The sequence below is a fragment of the Lonchura striata genome, chromosome 1 (assembly GCF_050655825.1).
Source record: "Lonchura striata isolate lonStrDom1 chromosome 1, ASM5065582v1, whole genome shotgun sequence".
NCBI classification, from domain to species: Eukaryota; Metazoa; Chordata; class Aves; order Passeriformes; family Estrildidae; genus Lonchura; species Lonchura striata.
Genome location: NC_140703.1, coordinates 91,420,001 through 91,438,892, shown reverse-complemented (window position 1 = coordinate 91,438,892; position 18,892 = coordinate 91,420,001). Strand labels below are relative to the sequence as shown.

Here is an 18,892-nt window from a genome sequence, read left to right as displayed (position 1 = left end):
TTGATAGCCTCTGCTGGTTCACACAGGTTACTTCATGCTTACCTGGGTTTCTTCCTAAAAAAAAAAAAAAAAAAAAAAAAAATTGTGTGGGGTTGTCTGGGGTGTGGTAGGTATCCTCTTAACCCTGCCAGTGAATCAGAAGGCCTGCTGACCACAGAGGGACTCCTCCTGGCTACAGGATTTGGTTTGCAGTGATCTTTTCCCCAGAAAAAAAGGCTGGTTTTTGTTGATTTTTTTGCTAAACCAGAAAACTTACATGGGCTCCCAGAGAAGTATGAGAAGTTCTGAGTGCTGTAGTTCGTAATGGCAGTTCCTGAGTGCTCAAAGAACATTTCAGACAAGCAAGAAAAGGGTTAAAACCTCTGCATCATTTTACAATTCTTAGGTGCTTATGGATATATGCTTTAGTGGCTAAGTTACTGCTTGCTTCTCTTATTTTCCTGCTGCCTTGTAAGATCTTTACTGGCTGACTCGAAGTGGTGTAGGAAGAGTAGCACATCTACAATGCAATAAAATGTAAATTGCTCTTATGTGTGTTTATTGTGATAGACACAAGACATGCTGAAGAGACCTAACTCTGCTCTCAGTGGCACTGAGCTGCTTCAGCAGAATTACCTGTGGGCTACAACAGGGCACACAAAATCAGGTTCACTCCTGTGTCACATCTTCTTTCTTTTCCTTAACACTCAGGGGCAGTTTCCCACTTTGACGATTTATTCTTTGCTGAAAGGCAAACGAGTGCATGAGTTCTCTTCTCAGCCTTTTAATATCACTTCAATCTCTAAAGGTGCAGGACAGATTTTCCCCTCCAATAAGGGATGGGAAGGGATTAAGAAACTCAGAATTGGCAGAGCAATGGAAAGAGATTAGAGAATTCAAATAATTGTTACAGGGGTGACAGCTCAGTTCTTGTAGCACATGAAAGCACTTAGGAAGGAATTTGAGAGGTCAAATCATAAAATTACTTTCTACCATATTGCTAGTTTTTCCTGACTGCTGCAAAAAAAAGCCCACCAGAGGACCATTTCCCCTTTCTACTTCAAAAATTATTAGTTTTTTTTCATTACAAAACCACCACATAAAATTTTGTGGTATGCCATATCTGATTCTACCCTCTCTAGCATTTCTAAGAGATCACTAACTACAAGTGCAATATCTTTTTGAAGTTGCACTGCCATGAAATGCCTTGAGCGGGGAGAAGGGCTCAGTCCAGGTGTTGAAAACTATTTTGGAATAGGAAATGTTCAACTTACTTCATTTTACCAGGCATTCAGAAACAAGTAGTCTTCCTTTTTAACACAGTAATGACGCAAAGAACAATTTTAAATTTGTTTGACATTGTTATACTGCAGTAGTCTTCCAAAATCCATGCTGAATTAAATGCTTTCAGTGTATAACTTCTCATGGTCCCTTGTATCTCAGTTTTCTATGGTTCTCCAACCACAGTAATTTCCTCATGTTTCTCTAGAGAGATTTCCTTCTATATTTCCATAGCATAGCTTACAATTACTTCAAAGTGTAGTAAAATCAAATAAGCATGGAAGCCTGTGCAAAGATCAAAGAAGGCCTTATTAACAGTTGTTTTGTATGCAGTTAAATCTTGCAAGAATACAATTCCAGAAAGCCATGTTATAAAAAATGTGTCTCTGCTGCAAGGCACTATTCCCAAAGCTGGGTGTTTGGTCTGTGTGAAGGTTAAGGGACTGCCCCTTGTGTGCTGGAGTTCAGAAGCAGACACATGCAGGAGACAGGCACAGGGCTAAATGTGAGTCTTCTTTTGCACTTCCACCACTGCAGGGAGTGAGATGGGATTACACTGACAGGCACCAATATAGCAGCAAAGGAACTGAACCCCCTCTTATTACAAGCTGGTGTGAAGAGCTGCACAGAGGAAACCATTTGCAGTACACAGTAACATGTTTTTATTGGCCCAAATAAAGCACAGGAAATGTAGTAAATATTTTCAAGTGCCACCTCCTGGCATTTCATTTATTATTTACATAAATACAGCTATTTTCCATTTCATAGAGCAGATGAAGGGCTCTAGAAATTGCATAAATCTCATCAGCTGTCTGGCCAACAGTTGAGCAGAATGTGAAGCTAGATGTTACCACATTTTGTGCACGGTACAGATATTGCACTTTTCTCCTGAGCAGTTCAGAAACCTGCAAACATGAATGAAGTCTCTGTAAATCCATGTGAAGTAGATGCAATCAGTGGAAGAGAATTCCCATTGCATGCAGGGCCCACCAAGGACAGCAGTTACCAATTCTCAGTTCTACTGCAGACCTCATGATAAATATCTTGTGAACATTCCAGCTCCTGGAGCCAAGAGATTGTGGGACAATATAAGTTCTATTCAGGAATAAATTTGGCTATGTATGCAGTTCTGGAAGGCAGTGCTGAGAACCTGAAAAAGAGGAATCCTACCAGCCTAGAAAGCAAAGAAACAAGAGGTACTTTCAGAAACATTTTTTTTTATCTCAGTGGCTGGTGAAGTGAAGAGTTGGTTAATTAATTTGCATAGTGGGGCTTGCCAGCATTGCAAGAGCTGAATGATGAGGACAGCATCTGACAGGAACTCTGTGATGCAGCTGGCAGGAAATCCCAGGCTTTCTCACTCCTAACTCCTGCCTGCAAATTGCTTCACTGATCAGTACATCTGATTTTTACTGATGATACATACTAAATATGGAATTGGAGCCTCTGATTTGTTTTGGTTAGTTATTCCTGTTTTGGTTTTAATGTTACTGTCACTTAATGTGAAATCCCTCTTTTCCATGCAGGGTTGAAATGTCTAGAATGTTGTGAGACAGAATTTTATAGACTTTGAGAAAAAACAAAATTAATTTAATGATGTGAGAAAATGGTTCAATATAACCTTGAGTTTTTAGGACAAATTATTAGCCTTCTGCAAAAACTCCATCCAAGATTTATATTGCCTACAAAACTCACTAATGATATTGAGGCAATAGTCTTATGAACCAGGCTAAAAGAAATTATAAATCTAAATAAGCACATTTTAGCATGAGCCTGCCATTTTCTCCAGACAGAAACAAGATTTATTGTGAGAGTTATGAAACTTTGAACCCTATTTTACATTAAAGAATCTATTTATGATCATGCAGTTAGCTCTGAATTATTATGCTTATTCTAAACATTTCTTTTGCAAGACTTATGTCTCAGTCCTTTTACAACTTTCAGGGATGAAACTTGCTATTCATGATTACAGCACAGAAAAAAAAAATCTTCAAATATTTGTTTTAAATACAATTGGTCACACTTCAAAACTAGAGAGGTGAAAAACTTTATTCTTATTTTAGGATATCCTCACACTTATTAAAAGATGTTGTGACCATACTTAGCTTTAAACAATACTTAATTTTAGAAGTTGTGATTTTATATCCTCAGTCCCTGAGGTATTCAAGCTCATTATTTACAATACTGTTTTTCAGATATAAATGTGCAAGAATTATTTAGTGCAAAAGGCAGTTGTTGGAAACCTAAGTAACATTCATGAAATTATTTTCTTGCTGGTGGAAAAAGTATTTCATTTGAATAAAAATAATTTCTAATTTTGCCAGAATTCTCTATTAGAATTGGGAACAGAGTGTTGCTTAAGATCAATAAAAAAGGGTATGATTCTCATGTCCTACTATCCAGGTCTACCAGACATCTAATCTTTAAAGAATTAACTGGGAAAAGTGTTCTTGATATCTTGGTCACATACCTCCTCAAAAAAGTCATAATTACTTGTCTCTATAGATGGACTAGATAGCCAGCATGTGGCACTGGATTATAGCTGGATCAATCTAGGTTTGGTTTAGAATTTTGTTTTTTAAACAAAAAGAGTAACCAGCACTTACATGTAGAGGCTTCAGCTTGTCACAGCTCCTATGGCTTGCAGACTCCCACCTACTTAGTGTCTGAAAATATAGAATGGAGTTCTCAGTGTTTCCAGGTGATCAAAGGCAGGGCAGAAAGAAGAACAAAACTTCTAGCCACTGTTTTAACTATAGCAAAGTCCCATAGCAGAATTCCAGGTGAGATATATGGACAAATGACACTTAAACTTTGTCATGCAGAAGGGTCCAGTGACAGCTCTGAGGTGTTGAAAACATTTTGCTGTCTTGGCAGGACAATACATGAAAGCAAACAGCAGAATGTTCCCTACCTGCCACCTGTATATGGCCCAGTGTGTAGAGTCACTGATGGCATCCCTGCCAGACTGACCAGGAGAACCTCAGTACTCCAGCCAGCAGAATGTTAAACTGAGCTTCATTTATTTAAGTAGGTCAAAGATTATTTTTTTTTTTTTTTTAATACAGAGTAGTGCCACCATAATTCTTAACATAGGCCTAATTTTTTTGGACAAAAATACTTTAAAAATTGTGTGAGATGTGACTGCCTTCAATTACAGCGAGCTGGAACAAGTTTTTTGGAAGTGTGGTTCCCACCTCTCATCAGATATTTAATGTGTCTGTATGCCTGCACCAGTAATTAAAAATAACCAAACGTAAAAGTCTGCACATTCCCCATTCACTGTTCCAAAATCATAACCAGCTTTCTTTTGGAAAGAAACTATAGCCAAATAAAAGTGATGTTGGTCTCAAATCATATTAACTTGTAGAGCCTTGTGCACAAAAGGACCACTCACACAGTTGTTCCTATGAGGTATGACACAGAGTTTGACCCTTTTTAGGAAACTCATTACTTAACAATATATTGTTGTGTTTGATTGAATTGGCTCAGATAAGCTTGGCAAGGCTACAAGAAAAATCTGTGTTGTCATGCCAAATGTTTTTCAACCTGTGTGTGCCTGTGCTGAGGTCTGATAAGGTTATCCGTGGTGCATATGCTTGTCATCAAAAGGTTACATTCTTGTACTGTCCATACAGGCTTCAGGGTGGTGGCATTTAAAGCTGAAAAACCCACATGAAAAGGAAATTCTGCCCTAGAGCATGGCTAGATTAGGCACCCTTTGCCCTATTCCACTTATGTGCCTGTGACTGGTTACACTGTCTCTCCAAAAGAAGAATGGGACAGCACCCCTTTCAGATTCATCCTCTGTCTATTTTGTGTAGCACTTATGGAGACAGACATGTGGGTTTGCACATTTTGGGGATTGATAGGATGATGGAAGCAAACTCCTCTTAGCTCATATGAAAGCTTTTGTCACCACACCAGAAAAGAGGGCCTTGCCTTTATCAAAGGTGTTTTGAAATGAGCCTGGAACCTGCTGCTGTTCCTGCACATTAGGTACATGCTGAAAATGTTGCATTCCTGGAAGTGTAGGAGGTCAGTTTGGGTTTGGATGGGCTTTGAGTACCTTGGTCTAGTGGAAGATTCCCTGCCCATGAGAACTAGGTTATATTTAAGGATCCTTCCAACACAAATCATCCTATGATTCTATAATATGACTTCTGGCCATATCTGACCAGAAGTCTTAAAGAGAAGGCTCTGCCTTTGGGTAGGGACAATATATCCAGCTCACCAGTCTTTTGTCCAAACATGCACTGACATTCATATTTAGGCATCTGCTAGATTTTGCTGGCTTTTTGCAAGCTCATCGTAGGCTGGGGACTTCTGGGCTGTGGATGGTTCTCAGTGCTACCATATGAGGCCTGAGTTTAGGTGCCATTGCAGGTTCTGTGATTTTCATGTCAAAGTAGGGAACACTGGAAAGTTTTCCTTACCCAAAGTATGGTTACCCTGGAAAATTAGGGATATTGAGCTCTGTCAGTCCTGATTAAACCTAATTTGAACACAGGTTTTTCATTGGCTTAAATTACTCCAATCACTTATTTTCTTTTTTTTTAGATAGCAATACAGGTATCATTCTTACTGTGTACGTAATTATGTCAGGCTGAAAAATTCTTTAATTTGTTTATGTACAAAGGAAGGGATACTGGCAATTTTGTTCATAGTGAGCTACTAGTCTCTTTATATTAGACTTATCTAAACAATTCATTCCTAACATCTTTTATAGACTTCTGAGTTGCCACTGCTCAGGTTTTGTGTCTGGCTCTCTGATGTGCAGGTGTAGTGGGTTGCTAACCAGCATAGCAGGGTGTTGCATTTCTTAAGGACAAGTGCACATTTCTCTTGCTAGAATAGGGCTCTGAAGTCACACATGCTTGCAAAAGGTCAAGTTTGCTAACTTGGTATTCATCAGCATCTGTTTTATACTGGTTTCTTCCTTTGGTCTAAAAATGTTCCATTTTTTAGGCAGCTTCATTTCACATGCTGTTGTCTCCATAAATCTTCTTTCCACCATTTTGTCTCTACTATATACAGGTATAAAAGTGTGGGAAGTGCCCCAGATCATCCAGATTCCTCTTTTTCCCATTCTCTGTTTCTTACTTCCTGTTCTCATTCCCTAGATAGCTATTAATTTGATACCTGGCAGATTTCCATCTTTTCAGATGTCTTCTCCAAATAATTTCTTAACACTCAACTTCTGATTGCCTCTCTCTTGGCAAAATGCCTCTCTGATGTCAAGAAGAAAATAAAATCTCTTAATCTATAGTATCATTTCTTACCTGGAAGGTTTTGTTTGCCAGTCTGAGGACTCAAATTATTTTTTCTTGGTTTTGTATCCTTCAGGCAAAAAAGTTGTTAAGAGACAGCTGGTTGTTTAGGAACAGATGCTCTTACTGTGTACCAATAAGTGCTTTCCTTCACTGGCTGGGCAAGTTCTTTTTCCTCTGAAGGACTGAAACGGTACTGATTCAAGAAGTCCATTTCTGTAAAAAGTTTCAGACCAAGGTCCTTTGTGTGTTACTATCTCCAAAGGCAGGTGATGAAGAGGAGCCATCTCTGAGTCAGGTGCTGGGCAAACACATGACATGGCTCATGGTGCCATCTCCGCTCAATCTGGCTCGGAAGTACCTTTCTTGCCTCACCTTCAGTTTTTTGGCTGAACACAAGTCTATTTGCCCTTCCTGTTTAGACAGCTGCAACCTGTTTGCCCAGGAAGAATTTTGCTTTGGCAGCCTTATCAGTGTTTGTGGCAAAAAGCTGTGGAGAGCAATGTGTCTGCTCTGCTGCAGCATCCTATAATATCCCTGTATGCATTTCTGCTGTAATTCTGCACAAGTGAAAAAATGGGGTGGAGACCAAGACCCTTCTCTCTTCATCATTGCTGGCATTCAGATATAGAGAGAAGCTTCATGTTCCCCCTGAGTGAGAGCTGAGCTACCAGTTTGTGTCAGTCATGTTCTCCATGTTTATACATGAGAGTAGCAGCAGTTGCTACTCTTTGAGCTCCCACAGATTTGGTAAAAATGCCTTCAGGAGAGCTCCCTTTGCACTTTCCCCCAATGCTGGATGTTGCTTAGAGCTACAATCCAGCCCTTAAACTGCAAATGGCTTAGAGCGGGGATTATGTTTTCCTTTTATGTTAAACAAGAGCAACCCACACTGAGTGTGCTCATTAAAAAATCATGTTGTTCAACACTGTTCCCTTGGGCTATGGTTAGAGCTTTGCAATTTAACATGCAAGAGACAGGTTGGATTCTCAGGCCAGCCAGCCTCAGAAAGGAATGAGTGGATGGCAAAACATCATGTTGGAAGAATAAACCCCATACCCAGGGTGGGGCAACAAGCCTTCAATAGGAGATGTTCATAACAATGTGATTGCTTAAATTAATTTAGAAAAAACTCCTAACAGGTGTTTGTTAAAGAATGGCTGTTTCTTTTAACCAGAAATATAAGCTCTTGGCCATGCTGCCTTGAAAATCACATCAAAAACTAAATAAAATAGTACTTTGTGCCATTACTAGAAGATGCATTTCCCATCCTTCCCTATCAAGGAAGCTTACCCTTCGCTAAAGACCACATGCATAGGTGGATAAATAACATAGGAAAGAGGAAAAATTACTAAGTTAATCCTGTTATACATTGTCTTAACTTCATAAATGACCCTAATAATTTTACTGTGGGTGAAGGGTATGAGGGAACTAGAAGAGATAAAAGATGTTATAACAGTTCAAGGATTCCATAAAATAGATGCACCACCTGAGATGAACGCAGAATCATTATCTGAGAAAAACATTGAAACTTCAAGTTTTTTCCATCCTAAATATCAGGAGCTTTAAGTGAAGAGAACAGGTTTGCACACACATTTTGTGCTTCAGATGTTTTGACCAGTTTCATCCTCTCTGGGCAAACTCTTCCATGCAAGATCATCCTATTGTAGCCTCTTGTTTTGGCTGCCCCCACAATACTCCTGCTTTAATAAAGTTGCACTGGGCTGTGTGCAGGAGATATATCTCCAAAGAGGATTAAGGCACAAAGGAGGGAAAAGTGACACCTCCTCCATTCTAATGGAGGCTGCAAAACCAATTGCATTAATACTTCCTCTATTCCTTAGTGCATGATTTGAAAATGAAATTTGTTAAGCAACTATCTCTGCATCATTATCATGATGAGGCAGTTCAATAGTTAGAGCCTCAATACTACCAGCCTGAACCTAGGGAGGCAGAATAAAACCTTCACTATTAAAATTGCAATTGTGCTGTTCACTGCTGGGATAAAGAAAAGATTAAAACTTCTAAGAAGTTGGCAGAGACATAGACATCACAGAAAAGTGGTATCTCTGTTATGTTCAGGGTACAAGATTAAAAGAATATAAGTAACAGAAGAGTTGAGCATCATTTCTCTGCCTTAGCGTGCACAATACCAACGATCTATGAGATATTCAGAGATGATCCTCAAAAAGATTCTACCTAGTTAATTTTCAAAATCAAGACATTTCCTTACATTCATCCCACTCATACAGATAAGTATGCCAGAGAATTTGGGGAAGGAAGCCAAAGGTATTGAAAGAACACTTAAAGTAAATCCTATTGGAATTCATGCAGAGTGAATCCTACTGAAATCATCCTTTGAGGACATCAGAACAAAATGGTCCAAGAAACTCCAAGCCCCACAAATGCTTTTGTATCTAACTTGATTTTGACTTGTGAGATTTTTTTCCTCCTTGTTGCTTTTTGCATTGATATATCTGTACATTAAAATCCAGATCACACATTAATGAGCTGATCAACTGTGTTTACAGCAACCTATTGCTTTTAAAGTACTTTCTTTTTTCCTTCTCCTCTGCAAGGTGGACAAAACCCTGCTGCTTCCTGTGGGCTTGATCTGCAGGAAAGGAGTTAGAAACTGTTTTGTCAGAAGGCAGGGAAAGAAAAAGGTGAACAAAGGTCTCATTATTATCTTTTTGAACCTCAACAACTGCACTAAGGACACAGTGGGCTTTCCTGGGGTCAGTATTGACAGAACCAACAAGCTTTGGTGTGTCCATCAGTGAATGATTTGACAGCAGAAATTTTGCTGCTGGAAAAGAATAATGGACTAAGCTAAACCCCTCTACTTTGTGCTGGAAAGCAGTCATGTTACCAGCACACTGTCCTCATGCCTGGACAATTGTGAAAGCTGGGGCATGCATAACGTATTGCTCTAAAGAAACATCCCATGCGGCTGAAGCACAGGAGAGCTCTTTCCTGAGTCCAAACAGGGGATCCCACCTCTTCCCTCCTGGGAAACCTCAGACACATCTTGAAACAATTCCTTGCTTATGATTGGGAAGATAAACATTTGGATTTGAAGTCACCATCAGTTTGGCCTGCCATGACACCACCTGGAGATAGTTTGTAATCACTGTATTTAGTGGGCTAGTGTGCACCCCTTCCAATAGTTGGAGAAAAACTGGTGATAACTACCAAGAAAAGAGTGTCTTGATTTATAGCAATACTAAGAAAATTGTTTAATTGTTTACGAAGCTGTTAAATGCTTTTCTTAATGTAGATGAGATCAGCAATAAAAATTGGAGATAATTATCAGGAATCTGTTTTAGAGATACACTATTCATCTGGAAGCAGAAAAGTTGCCTACTAGTGCATGCCAGGAGAGTAGGGCAGTGTCCTTTCCGTGGAGTTTCCTTTCCCAAGTGTTATTTTATGCTTCAAATGCTAAAATATGTTTTGCTGCTGCTCCATGGGAGAAAGGTAGCCTGTAGAGCAGAGTATGCAGACAGAAGTGGACCAGTATTTTCCAGCTGGAGCTAGGTTGTTGCTATAGTAACACTCAAATGATAGACAGATTTTCTGAATGTGCAGTGGTCTACTGTGATAAGAGAGCTTCCAGGATTCCTACCAAATTGCTCCAAACTTGCTGGAGTGCAATACATGAAATGACACATTTTTGAAATAGCACAAGCAAACAAAAACCAGCACAATAACCAAATAATTTTTTTCTCCCTAACTTTCAAATAAAAACTGCACTTAACACATGACATTTATATTCCTAGACAATATCTTCCTGACAATCTCTTTTTAGTGCACTGGCATTCCAAATGACAGACCACACTCTAAGTTTAACACCACCTACAGAGAGATTTAATACACAGTATGCAAAATCTTGAGTGCACACATCACTAACTCCTTTGGAGTTTTATTTTAGGGTGAGTGCAGCCTGTGCACTGGTGAGAATCCCATTGAGTCAGTGGAGCTCTGCAAGATCACACCACTCTGTTCATGACTATCTTTTGCAGCACAAAGACCTTAGAGATACGCACATGGTGGAACAAATATTGCATTCATAAACCATCCAAAGATAAGTTTCCCAGGGGCCACTTCCATAAAGTATAAAGCATACCACCTTTGGTCATGTCCCCCTCACACACACTGTGCATGTGGTTTTCATTCAAAGCAGCTTCCTTCTCTGCTCTTCCTTCTTGCTCTGCTCCAAGGGAGGAGGGTTCAGGATTCTGGATTTCCAGGAAGAAATCTTTCTCTGAGCACAGCCAGGGCTCGTGAGCATTACAGAGACATTTTGGCTGTGTCTCTTCATCATCCATTAGCTCTCAGTGGGAGTGCTACTGCACAGTCTGCAGTCTGCAGCTGACAGAATGTGTTTAATATCCCTTTGTCCCCAGTACCCAATCTCTGCAGTATTTCCTCTCCCTAGAAAGCTGCTGCCAATTATATTGGTGAAATCTTCCACTGAACTTAGCCAGATTTTTGTAAAGGCAATTTCATCCCCATTGAAATGTCCAAGAAAGAGGTTTTGACCTGTTTGTGTGTTATAAATATAGCGTGTACCCTTAGACTTGTAACCTAGCTATTACTAGTGCCTTTATCCTCACAAGAGATGTGGGACATAGAAAAGTTTTAATACCAGCTTTGATGTAAAGGTACCTGTAAACTTGGAGACCTTTACACAAAATGCTAAATGAGAAGCTTTGAGCTGGAAACCAAATTTTCCTCATTTCAGGGCTTAGATCTTATGCACACAGTCCTTCTGCTGTAAACATATCTAAATAATAAAGAGGAAAGTTTTCCTACACCTATATGACAAAATTTCATTGACCGCAAGAGGAATTACATGTGCTGAAGGGTGTCAGAAGCAGTAAATCACGTGCATGCCTAGATATGATAACAGATATATAATTTAGGAATGGATTAATACATGAAAGAATAGCTTGGGGTTTGATAAAATAGTTATATGCATTTGCTTCTTGTTTTGTGTGTGTGTGGGAGTTCAGTGGTCTTATTTCTTGAGATTGCTTTGGAACTTTTTATTCTTGCTTACTTGGTTTATACAACTTTGATAATATCCCACAACAGTGCTTGACTAAACAAAATGATTAATTGCCTTTATGATTCACAAGGCACTCTGGATAATTAATTACCCAGCATTTATGGTTTGGCATGTGGTCATCAATCATTCAAAAAATTATTGTTTGTAAACATATCCTTTGCAGCTGGTCTTCTTATGTCAGATTTCAAAATGACTAGTGGAGATATGACAGAGCTATAAATGTCTTCCTTTAAAATTTACTGGTTGTGCTCCAGTTTATTTCTTGTGGGAAAAATTAAGCAACAGATGTGGCAGGGCAGGAGCTCTGAGGAAGGATGGTAAAGCATCTTCAATGGTTCTCAAATGTATTTTCTTTTTCTCTTTTTGTTATTAGATGTTGGAATCTTTAACTTCTCTTTGTTATGGCTTCTGTCTGTGAGCATTAGCTTTGACTGTAAAGTGACTTGACTTGAAAGACTTGGAGAAGTCTGAAATGAGATCTGTGGCAGAACAAGAAGAAAAGCTAACCAACAGTTAGTATCTATTCAGCTCTACCCAGCAGGGGAAGGCAGTATAAGAACCACAAATCCTGAAAGAATAGACTTTATTTTTTCATCAGAAATATCAGCAGCTCCATTACTTACAAAAAGAATTCTTAATACTCTCCATTGTAAGACTTAAGACTATCTGGTCATTAGATAGCAGAAATCACAACCATCTGAGCTAGAATTTTTCATTGGGGTTGAAATTCTTGTATGAGATATGTCCCACAGCCAACTGATTCTCCCACTGCACAGTCCTGATCATCACTACCCAGGGCTTCTCAGTGCCCTGAAAGGGGCAGATATTCTGTGAACCTTCTTATAAAGTTAAGGATCTTATAATCTTTGAGACAGATTCATCTTCAGATTGCTTGAGTTATATTATTTCTTCATTTCCTAAGTTGCAAACGCTTCCATTTCAAACTGTGCACTTTTTACCAAGTGATTGACAGACACTATCTGTATGCATATATGTATGCAAATACTGAAAGCGCATGCAGCACCTATTTTTAGAAGTGATACAGGAAAAGGCAACTGAACACCATTTCTATTTAAATTATAGTGTCAGTTGGTTTCACTTCATTGCTTTTTTGAAGAGTAACTTGTGCATTTAAAATCAGATGCCAGCTACTATACCATACAGTGAAACTTTGATCTGCCTTAAGTGTAGGCTTCAGCTATAGTATCGACCTGTTGAAGGACATATATTTAGAATTAGAAGGACCTTTCTGGTTGCTATGAGGCATCTCTACAGGCTATGCTCAAAGGGCTAATTTCTGGGAGGCCAGGATGAAGGCTTTTGAACAAGAGTAGGTACAACTTTAGTGGCTGCAAAGACTCCACATGCAAATCAATATAAATCTTATACTTGTTTACTTTGACCCTCTGTGTCAGAGAGATTTCTGTACTGCAGTTGTCATACCCTCAGGCATCTCTGTCCCAGGGTTTGTGGCCCTATCTCCACATCTTTCCTCCTAATATTCTACCCTGTCATTAGGGTAAGCCATGAACCTCCCAGACCTGGTATGTGCTTTCCAAGCCTATTTGGGGGATGGAAATAAAATAAGTCTTTAGTATAAAATAGTTTTTTAGCTCAATAATATATTAAAAGGTAAGCAAATTTGCTTGTCTGCTGCCTATAAGACTTGGACGTACTCAGAGGTGACAGTGTTAGCACCTTGTCTCATCTGAACCTCCAGTCTCTCACTGTCCTATATAAAATCTACACCACTTTGGGGGGCAGAAAGAGTCAAGAGGGGCTTAAGGCTTAGAGTGAAACAAATTCTAGATACTGAAGAGTGACCTGCAGCATGCAAACAAGACAGGCCACACTCCCTAAGGCTGGGTTCACGGAGTCTGAGCTAGAACAGCCTAGACTATGCATAGTAGCAGCAAGGAAATTATTTGTCTTTGCTTGCCTCAGATCCTGGTGTACCATGCTATTACTGGTTCATTTTTGCTGCAACTTAGGGAAGAGGAAGGCAGCTGGAAGATTGCCCTGCATATGGGCAGCTCTGAAAGCTCCAAAATCTGGTTGGTAGTGTCAGTTCTTCCCTGGTGAACAGGTTAAGCAAACAGCAGACCCTGAGGAGCCTTGGGAAGCCCCATGCAGGGAAACACTTGAACTCATAAGAACAATAAAAAACCATTGAATACCACTGTAGGGCATTATTTCTGTATGAAGAATGTGGGTAGCTTGTGCTGCACAAGACTCAAAGGCCTGGATGCTTGGCAGCAGTACTGAGGTAGACAGAAAGAATCCAGGGGGAATAAATCATTCGTACTGCATTATGTGTTATGAAAAATCTACAGAGAGGTTTAACACAGCTATCTCAATGAATGAGGGGAGCATAAATTACCCAGTCAATTCCTTCTCTTGCTGATGCACATAAAAGGGATGGAGATTTTGCATAGCCAAATATAGAAGGAATGTGGGACAGAGATATTTTGTACACCTTGACTAGAGCTTGCAGTTTACACAAGTCTCTCTGTCAGAGAGAATACCACTCAGAATACCATGGTTTTGTCTGCCATTTAGGCCTGTGTTAGAGAGGCTTTATCCTGCTATTTTCACTAGCACACAATGATAAGGATGTAAAACACACAAAAACCACCCTTTTTTGTGTGTGTTTTACATCTGTTTCTGGAAGCTGCAATTTATGTAGTTTGAAAGTACCATTTGTACTAGAGAACCTCATTTTGCAGCTGGAAGCAGAATAAACTCTATCCCTAGAAGCACTTTTAACTGCTATGATTACATGGGGTGTCAGGAAAGTAAGAATGGCTTCTTTACTAGTGCAGCTAAAGCTGCAAGACGTGCTAGCCTAAACAAGTCTTTAGATGCCCTTTTCTCACTCTGGCTGTTTTCATCCATAACACTCCCAGAGTTCTCAGGTCCTTCACTGCAACATGGAGTGCAGTGAGGGAGATGGAATTGAAATCCACATCTGCTTTCTTTCTGACTACCAAACTAGGGGAGTGGGCATGGTATGCAACAGTGGTTTATTTTCAACCAGCTTGATTACTGTGACCAACCCTGATTAATCTGCATGTGTGAATAAGGTCTTTGGGTTCTGCCTGGAAATAAGCTTGTTCTGTAAGCATGGCCTGAGCTTGCCAGCCCTCTCTCAGCACACAGCTACCTCCACAATCCTCCAGATCACTCTACACAGTCTCTTGCTGCTTTATAACCACTGGAAAATTGTCTGCACACCTTCTGAATGACATTTTTTCAGCTCGAATCTTGCCAAGTCCACAGTGCTTCTGCATAAAGAGAACAGACAGGAGAGAATTTACTTTAAATGGAGTGAACTTAATCACAAAATAACTTTTATTGGGTAGAATGATGGGTTTCTCATGGCCTTTTCTGTTTCCAGGACTCTTTTTGCTTAATTTATTTTTACATTTTTTTAAAATACGGGTGTGGTACCTGTGGCTTGGAACAGGCGAGTGCTACATGCATATGGCCAGCCTAAGCCACATTCTGACACATCCTTCACTTTCTCAGAGCTTGAGTTTGAGGGTCTGTGGTCTGGGAGCCTCCCGTACTCACTGGGGAGCTAGTCAATACAGTGATAGAACATGGGGAGAGATTTATCTCATCCTGAAATAAATGCCTATTAGCTGGTCAGCTGAATCCCTTCCAGAGACAGAGAAGGAGGTAAGCACATAGTCAAATCAAACTGAATACAACAGCTACAGACATTTTTACTGACTTTCATCAGGAACAACATTAATTACCTAGGATTACCATAATTTTCTGGATGCCAGAGATTCAAAATTGCTGCAAAAGTCAAGAAACCAACATCTGATGTGTGCATGTATTTAAGATACCTAAGAAAAGATAAGGCGCTCCAGGACTGAGTTCAGTTATATAGGCATGAATATTGTTTCTAAAGATTTTCAAGCATATAATTGCACAGATTTTTTTTCACAAAAGTGTCAGAGACCTGTTCCTAGCAGTAGAATCATAGAATAATAGTATCACAGAAGAGTTTGAGCTGGAAAGAGCCTTTAGAGATCATCTAATCCCATTCCCTGGCAATGAGCAGGGACATCTTCAACTCAATCAGGTTGTTCAGATCCCCATCTAAACTGATCTTCAATGTTTCCAGGGATGAGGAATCTACCATATCTCTGGGAAATCTGCTTCAGTGTTTTACCACCCTCACTGTAAAAAAATTCTTCCTTATTTCTAATCTAAACAATCTTATCTAAATCATAGCTAAATAATCAATGATCAACTGATTCGTGAGTCCTCCAGTGCTTAAATGAATAGTAAAGTTTTGAGGATTTGGGGTAAGGGGAGAAGGGACTGTGCCTGGAATATTTGGAGATCAAGTCCAAATCTGAAGTACTCTGCATGATGTCCTGGAAGTCCCAAGGATAGACTCTCCAGAGTGAAAGGAGATGATTTGTCTTGTTTTTCTTAATTTCATTCATTACTAGAAGTTTTGTTACATTATAGTGAATACTCAACTCCTGTATGAAAATATATTTGTACATACATACTCATTGTTCTGGTCCAGCTCTTCTATATACATTAGGAATTGTATCCAGAGGCATTATTCTGTGCAGGGGGATTATATCTCTGAGGATTCTGGGACTCTGGAAGCAATCAGAAACAGTAGATGAGGTTAGTAGAGAGAACCCACTCCCAACTGACAGCACACAACACTCCCTGAAATTCTATTCCATATGGAATATGTATGTGTTCCCTATGGAACATATGTGATGCCACTGAATTTCCTGCAAGTAGAGGCTAGTTCCATAGAAATACCTACTATCTGATTTTTAATCTTGCACATTCAGTAGTTTGTGCTCCTAAAGCAGGGAAAAAAAATTCATTCCCTTCTTTGACTTGACTCTTAAGCACTGGAACCTGTACATGACCCACATCCAGGCTTAACCCCTTCAGATATATCACTATTTTTAAAAGCAAGGCTAGCTTCTATTGTGAAAAATACAACATATACACAGACTCTCTTTGTTGCTCCTTTGGGCAGCGGCAGGAAAAAACCCCACCCATTGTTCTAGGAGGTAGGGTAAGATGTTTACAAGGGATTAAATTCCCTTGTATAAGGACACTGCTGATTTTCTGCTTAGATATTACTTCCCTGTTTATTGTGTGCTGCTTGTTTATTACAAAGGAATAGTAATGCTCAAATGCCCTGAAGTATGACAGAAATGAAGGTCATGGAACAGATATAGTTAATTCCTATTCTTTGATCCAGCTTTGAATAAAGACCCACCTAGAGGACTGCTGCATTGTGGCTGCATTCTTTGCCCACCAACAGGGATGGAAAAATCATGTGAGCTTTCAGAGAGGTCAGAATGGGCATCCTTTCTTCAGATAATGTGTTCATCTTGTTTTGAGGACAAATGCAAATTAAGCACCTGAAATGATTACACTGCAAGTGCAATTCATAGCTCTGCCTCTAAAATCATGTGATCATGCATGAAATAGTATGACTTCAAAACATATTTTCTCTTATGAAGATCAAACCTTCGTATTTTCACTTAGTATATATACTACCATAATTTGATCAATGTGTTTTACAGACCAAAAAAAAAAACCAAAAAAGACCCCAACTTGACAACTTGACTCTGTTGGAGAAGATAACATAGGCAGGTCTTGAATGTTTTCTGTTACCACAGCTGCTCTGTTTCAATACAACCCAAGTGGAAAATGCCTCGCAAAAGTACCTGCATCACCTCCATCTCTTACATCTCTGTGGTACTGCCAGGGATGTGGCAAGTCACAGCTGCTGCCATAGACTTGCCAATTCCTTTTGTGATACCCAACAGCTGTTGGAAGCTGTGTGTTAAAACTCGTGCTGGGATTTGAATTTCGATATACTTTTCCTCAGGAAGTGAAAACTGCAAAGAAATCTTTATGTCCCCTAACTCCCAGCCTGTGCTCCTGTATTAAGAGGGATTCCACTTTGGCTGGGAATAAGCACTATTCCATGCTGTTATCCTTAATTTCTTAATTCTTTTTTTCCCCAAAACTACATTTTGGCATGCAATCACTGCCTCCATCTGCCTACTACACATGCATGTGCTTTCAGTTACAAAGCAGTCTGATTTATATCTTATGTAAAAATGCAAAGCTTCGGGAACACATCTCAGGAGGGCTGCAGCTTTCTCAGGACTGGCAGCATCTGTATTGCTCTGCCTCTGCCAAACACCATACAGAAGACTCAGTTCCAACACCATTAGTGCTGCTGAAGCTGATTTCTGGCTACTGTTGCGTTTTTCAAGGGCTGCTGCGGGCTGTACCACTGAGTCCCCAGCTGGAGAGTTGAGAACCCGGGGACAAGGTGCAGAGAGGAGCAAACAAGGAAGCTGCAGGTAGAATATTGCTCCCCAGTCTAAGCAAGTCACTGCCAGACAGGCTCCAAAAAACTGCAGGAAATTCAGAAAAGGGCAACAAAAAATGTTTAAAGGACTTGAGAGATTCATTTCCAGATAAGATTAAAGAAATAAAAGTTTAGCTCAGTATCACTAACTGACTAAGGAGAAATAGGATAACTCCATAAAAGACTCTGCAGGTGCAAAGAAACAGAGAAACCTTGTTTAAAATGATTTAAGGAATAGCTAGTAACAGAAGAGTGGCATTGACTAAAGGAAATGTAGACAAAACTTCTGGAAGCTTTTTCCAACATTGTTTTAACCAAGAGATGGATCACTGAATTCTAGAATCCAATGGAAGTTCCCATGTTTGGATAATTTGAAAAAGAAACTGGACAAAGTCACCAGTACTAATTGGGAATGAACAAGATAAATAACATCACATGGGAAAATATGTAATTTTTTTTTTAAGAGGTAGTAACACGCCACTTAGAGGAAGGTGCCCCTGTGCAACAGAGGTGCAAAGGAGACTTTGATGGCTCTCTCAGTGTGTGGCACCAGGAGCTGAGCAGTTTGACTCAGACACCCTCTGGTTGATCTCATGCATGGCCATGAGACAAAACCTTTCAGGCTTGTTGGTCATATACCAGTGAGTTTCTGGTGCTGGACTTAATGCCAGTCCCAGTGGTTCACATTTCAGACAGGAAGTACGTAGGAGGATGAATTGCATCCTGTCTACCACCCACTCAGACCCTTTTTTTCCCTCATGTGGTGCTGAAGTAACCCTGATGAACAGAACTGTACTGAACAGATCTGGTGCAGAAAGATGCAAAAATGAAAGTGCCCTTTGTTGTGGTGAAGAAGTCCAATTTGCAATAAATAGAACTTGAGTCATCAGTCGAGAATACAGGCTG

General features: G+C 39.7%; 1 protein-coding gene across 1 annotated transcript in view; it reads left to right on the top strand.

Moving 5' to 3' along the window:
- Nucleotides 1-18,892, top strand: part of ST6GAL2 (ST6 beta-galactoside alpha-2,6-sialyltransferase 2) — a 172,082-nt gene that overhangs the window by 82,875 nt on the left and 70,315 nt on the right. The window lies entirely within an intron of this gene.